Raw genomic sequence first — 6,510 nt, forward strand, 5'->3', positions numbered from 1 at the left:
AAGAGATGAAATGTGAACTTCTAAGGGACGTGTAGGTATGGAGAAACATCAGGTTTTGAGGAGCTTATTGGAGTGCTCCTAGACCCATTTGGAAATGCAAACCTGTTACTCACACCTGGGCAAAGAAATCATCAGCAGGTTGGTGGTAGTTGAAGCTGCAGGTATGGATTATGAGGTCCAGAAAACACATTCGTGGTGAGAAGGTGGCCAATGATGCATTTATGAGGAACCCTCCCTACCTGTCCTCCAAAATAGAGATGGTTTGAAGAAAAGGAATGTGAAAAGAAAACCTGATCATTAAGAATAAACAGAGCCCTAATAATTTTTAATTAACATTTTTGAGTTTGTGCTTACACTAATATTCTTGCCAAATTTCTACCTTAAATATTACCTTTTCAGGTAATTATAACATCAGTTGATGCTCTGGGATAATTGAATAAATGATGCCTAAAATAAGACTATGATTGCTTTATGCCGTTTCATAAATACACAAAATACACTGTAGTCAATGATTTATTTTTATTTTTGTCAAGGTGAGCATAAAAACAAATGGAAGTTATACTGCTTTTTAATGAAACACTTCTAATGCTAGGATAAGATGGATGTACAGTAATAAAATAGAATATCAAATGTGTTTTGGAAACGATATTTAAGGAAACAGGTGTGTGACCTGAATAGCTATAGGTGGTCTGTTTTCTAGTTGAGAATTGATTTGTGCATTTGACCTGAAAGAAAGGTATTAACTCTTTCAAGTCACAGATGAAATCATAATTTCACTGAACAGACATTTTGGGGGCACCCACTCTAGGCTATGCACTATTCTGAGTAGATAGAAACAGTAAAATTTAGTCCCTGAGGGGGTGCATGTGAAACAGACATGAACAAAATAAGAAGTTATGGTAATATATGCTCCTGTGGTAATAGAGAAAAAATTCACAAAATATTCCTTAAGTCTATGATTTTTTGTAGTTATAGCTAAAATTATATTACAACAGACAGGAATCTTTTTCAGGTCAAATGGAAGGACCAGTTCCATAAATATGTATGAGAAAAATGTCAACTCACAAACCTAGCTAATAAAAAGGTATGCATTTGTAAAAGTGAGATAAAATAACACATTTTTGAAACTTTTAAGATGAGTATATCTTATGAGGCAGTAATCCTCCTGGCGACTTCATTGAAATCTCTCTACTTACTTTGCATTTCCTTTTTCTTTTTTCCAGCTTTTTCTTTTTCACCTTTCAAGTTAGAATTTGAATCCTAGCTAAGATTGTTCTGTGACGTCCCCCCCCCAACTTTTTACAAATAAAGGATAGGAATATATGCAGATGATCAGCACAAATTGATCAGAAAAATTACTAGTCCATACTGTTACACATGCAAGATACAGTTAAACTTTTGTTGTGAAGATTAAATAAGATAATATATCCAAAGTACTAAAAGATTATCCAGTATAGAGTAAATGGGCTTCCCTGTGACTCAGATGGTAAAGAATTCACCTGCAATCCTCAAGACCTGGGTTCAGTCCCTGGGTTGGGAAGATCCCCTGGGGGAGGAAATGGCAACCCACTCCAGTATTCCTGCCTGGAGAATCCCCATGGACAGAGGAGCCTGGTAGGCTACAGCTCAGGGGTCACAAAGAGTCAGACAGAACTGAGTGCCTAAGCGGCAGCATAGAGTAAATGCCAAGTACTTTATTGTTATTGTAATTACTTTATTATGTAGCTCACTTTAAACTGTAGAACCATAGAAATAAATTGCAGATAAATTAGTAAATGATTCAATGCATTTATTTATTGATTTTTTTAACATAGCTTATAGTTTGTATGTCTAAATTATTTGCCTTGAAACAACTGAACTAAAAGAACTTCCAAATATGGTAAGGGATTTTATTAAAATCTTAAAGATTTCATAATTTTTATAAGAAGGTTTGAGCCCACAATAAGAAGTTACTTTCTTTCTGTTCCTATTCAATCTGTCAGCATTCAACAATGATTGATTACAGTTCCATTTTTTTAATTTCCATTTTATAAGAAATTTGGAGGAGGTAACAGAAATGAGCTTGTTGTAAAGTACAGGGAATAAAGAAAGGTAAAAGCATATTGTGACCTATGGGCCCAAAATGTCATGAAAAAAGTTTTGCATTAATTCAAGATGTATAATATATGTGATGATAATTAAGATCTCCTAGAGAAGCAGGTACTTATCCTACAAGAATGTGTTTGTGTTTTAAATGTTAATAGAGATACAAACTATTTTGTGGGTATGGATAAAATCTAGTAATTATGTTCATAAATGGATAAAGCAATAAATGGAAATTTTTTCCCTCTAGCTCTCACAGTTTTTTTTTTTTTTTCACTTTTATTGACTTTGTTGTTAAACACATTTTCTGCTAGTCAATGCAATTTATTGAGTGCCTAGACTATATTAAGCACTGTACTAGGACACTGTAAAGAAAGCATTGTGTTGATTGACCAGGAATTCAACCAATATCTCCAGGGATGAAGATTCTAGTCCTACCAAAAAAAAAAAATACTTTTAACTGTTTCAACAATAATGCTCAAGAAAATTAAATTGAAATCAAGTTTTTAACCAGAGAAAATTATGAGGGATAGTCTACTGATATTGAGCAGGGAGAGTAAGAATATGCCTTTATTAACTATTTACTATTACCACGGTCTCTAACAGTGACCAAATGTTCCAGCTGGTTTTAGAAAAGGCAGAGGAACCAGAGATCAAATTACCAACAAATGCTGGATCATCGCAAAAGCAAGAGAATCTTGGAAAAACATCTATTTCAAATTTATTGACTATGCCAAAGCCTTTATTGACTATGCCAAAGCCTTTGTGTGGATCACAATAAACTGTGGAAAATTCTTCAAGAGATGGGAATACCAGACCACCTGACCTGCCTCTTGAGACCCCTGTATGCAGGTCAAGAAGCTGCAGTTAGAACTGGACATGGAACAACAAACTCTTTCCAAATAGGAAAAGGAGTATTTCAAGGCTGTATATTGTCACCCTGCTTATTTAACTTATATGCAGAGTACATTATGAGAAACACTGGGCTGGAAGAAACACAAGTTGGAATCAAGATTGCCAGGAGAAATATCAATAACCTCATGGCAGAAAGTGAAGAGGAACTAAAAAGCCTCTTGATGAAAGTGAAAGTGGAGAGTGAAAAAGTTGGCTTAAAGCTCAACATTCAGAAAACAAAGATCATGGCATTCAGTCCCATCACTTAATGGGAAATAGATGGGGAAACAGTGGAAACAGTGACTGACTTTATTTTGGGAGGCTCCAAAATCACTGCAGATGGTGATTGCAGCCATGAAATTAAAAGACGCTTACTCCTTGGAAGGAAAGTTGTAACCAACCTAGACCGTATATTAAAAAGCACAGACATCACTTTGCCAACAAAGGTCCATCTAGTCAAGGCTATGGTTTTTCCAGTAGTCATGTGTGGATGTGAGACTGGATTCTAAAGAAAACTGAGCGCTGAAGAATTGATGCTTTTGAACTGTGGTGTTGGAGAAGACTCTTGAGAGTCCCTTGGACTGCAAGGAGATCCACCAGTCCATCCTAAAGGAGATCAGTCCTGGGTGTTCATTGGAAGGACTGATGTTGAAGCTGAAACTCCAATACTTTGGCCATGCGATGCAAAGAGCCAACTCATTTGAAAAAACCTGATGCTGGGAAAGATTGAAGGAAGGAGGAGAAGGGGACAATGGAGGATGAGATGGTTGGATAGCATCACCAACTCAATGGACATGAGTTTGGGTGAACTCAGGGAGTTGGTGATGGACAGGGAGGCCTGGCATACTGTGGTCCATGGAGTCACAAGGAGTCAGACAAGCCTGAGCGACTGAACTAAACTGAACTAACAGTGATTAATACATTTGTTTTCAGGTATGAGAACCATTTACCCTCTTACAAGTTATTAAGGTTCCCAAAGATCTCTTGGTTATGTAGGTTAAATTTATTAGTATTTCTAATATTAGAAAGATAAAACTAAAGAAATTTAGAAATGACTATTCATTTAATAATAATAACCTGTTATATAACATGTTACATATTTTATGAAAAAAACACTATATTTATAAAAAGGTGGGAATAATTGTGTTAGTTTACACTACAGAAATCTCTTTAATGTCTGGTTTGCATGTGCTTCTACATTCTTCTATCTACTTCTATACTCAATCTGTTGCAATATATTGCTTTGTTTCAAAAAGATGAAAAATAACCATAGATATGTGGTTGAAAAGGAAGGAGTTGAGTATTTCAATAGCCTTTTCACACAATGGTGGATATTCTTCTTTGATATTAAACCAAAACTAAATGAGTGGTAGTTTCTTTAAGATTAGTTGCAATGTGGAATGTACAACCACATCAATAAATTTTTCTTACTCTATGGTTCTAAAAAATCCATTAGTCTATCTTGAACTTTGAATAGATCTTTTACTGATACATAATTTCATACTATCATTGGTCATTTGGAAAACACTGGTTCATTGGGCAATGTAGACGGTCAAAAAGTTGACACATTTAATTTTATTATATAGTTTCAACAAATTACATTTGTCAATAATCTCATCAAAAGGTCATTAACTACTGGGAAAATGTCTGTTTACTTTGGCAGATAACCTTTTACAAAATTCTAGTTTCCACTTGAAAGCTTGAATTTATCACTTGGACAACAAAAGGTGTCAGCTATTTTCCTCAAAGTGAAAAGCTAATCACACTCATTTGAGAAAGTGTCTGCCAAATATCTAACTATTTATAATTTGTTTGTTGAGTTGTTCTTACAAGTAAAAACAGTGTTCTGTGAAAAAAGTGGATAGTTCGGCTTGCAACTCAAACAGTTCTCTAGACACCATCGTACTTCATTATATGAAAGTGAATGTCACTCAGTTGTGTCTGACTGTTCATGACCCCATGGACTAAACAGTTCATGGAATTCTCCAGGCCAGAATACTGGCGTAGGTAGCCTTTCCCTTCTCCAGGGAATCTTCCCAACCCAAGTACTGAACCCAGGTTTCCCACATTGCAGGCAGATTCTTTACCAGCTGAGCCACCAGGGAAGCCATTCATTATATAGCAAAAGTGTTTTATGTATACTTCTCATTCCATCTCACCTTACTTTTTAAATGTGTACCCAAGGATTGAGATTTTTTTAAATCAATATTTTTTTACTTCTTAATCAGAAATATTCATAAGTGAATCTGGCTTTTTTTTTTTTTTTTTTTTTCTGTTAGTGTATGACAGTAAACACAATGATTACTAGTTGATTTTGGTGCTAAAGCTCTAGCAGGAATCCACTATTTCTACTGCACCATAGATCTTTTTTTTTTTTTTTTTTTTGACTATTTTGACATTGCATTGAGAATCCTTCGTCTTCAAGGTTTGATCTCCAATTTTACTATTGCAGCTCACTCATTTTTTTACTCAGCAATTACTTAACTCTCAAATATTCTTCTTTCCTCCCAATTTAAGGGCAAAGTACTGCTGCTAAGTTGCTTCAGTCATGTCCAACTCTGTGCGACCCCATAGATGGCAGCCCACCAGGCTCCCCCGTCCCTGGGATTCTCCACGCAAGAACACTGGAGTGGGTTGCCATTTCTTTCTCCAGTCCATGAAAGTGAAAAGTGAAAGTGAAGTCACTCAGTCGTGTCTGACCCTCAGCGACCCCATGGACTGCAACCTACCTGGCTCATTCTGTCCGTGGGATTTTATAGGCAAGAGTACTGGAGTGGGGTGCCATTGCCTTCTCCGAAGGACAAAGTAAGTATTATACTATGTACAGCAGATAAATCCATCCCATGGATCTTATTACAGTGAAAGGTATAGGTTGTGAAACTATTTTCATTTCTATTTTAAATTATCAGGTATCTAAATTTTTCATGAATTTTTATCAAATATGCCCTTAAAAATTAAAACATTGTATTAAGTTAGGAAGATGGTTTTAGGATACCAATAAAATAACTTTTGTATTATGATAATTCTGCAGTTGATAACATGAAAAATTAATGTAGAGTCTTGGATCTGAATTTAAATATAATACTACTATTATAAATCTATTAATTCTCCCTGGTTTACTTATTAAGCTATAAACTACTTATCCACATCTCAGAAGTGAACATAAAAATATATATATGGTGTAGTTAGAATTTTTTAACTTTATGTTGCATTTTTCTATTAATATGGACATCCAGGAATAACTTTATTTGTTACATCAATTCATTTACATTTGAAGCACAATTTAGAAATTTAGAGTCTAGTCTAAATGACAGAAAACTATTCATAACAGGACATTATTGGAACTTGTAGTACTCCATGAGGATAAAACCAAAAATTCTTTATTGTTGTAGTATCATATAATACATCTCACTCTAAAGTAAATATCATGAAAATAAAATGTGTATAAAAATAAACTAACAAGAACTTCTTTATTTACACTGGTCTTTTAGTATAATTTAGTTGTGGGAGAAAATGAGTTAAGGCCCAATAGGA

Source organism: Bos taurus, chromosome 4 (genome assembly GCF_002263795.3).
Source record: "Bos taurus isolate L1 Dominette 01449 registration number 42190680 breed Hereford chromosome 4, ARS-UCD2.0, whole genome shotgun sequence".
NCBI classification, from domain to species: Eukaryota; Metazoa; Chordata; class Mammalia; order Artiodactyla; family Bovidae; genus Bos; species Bos taurus.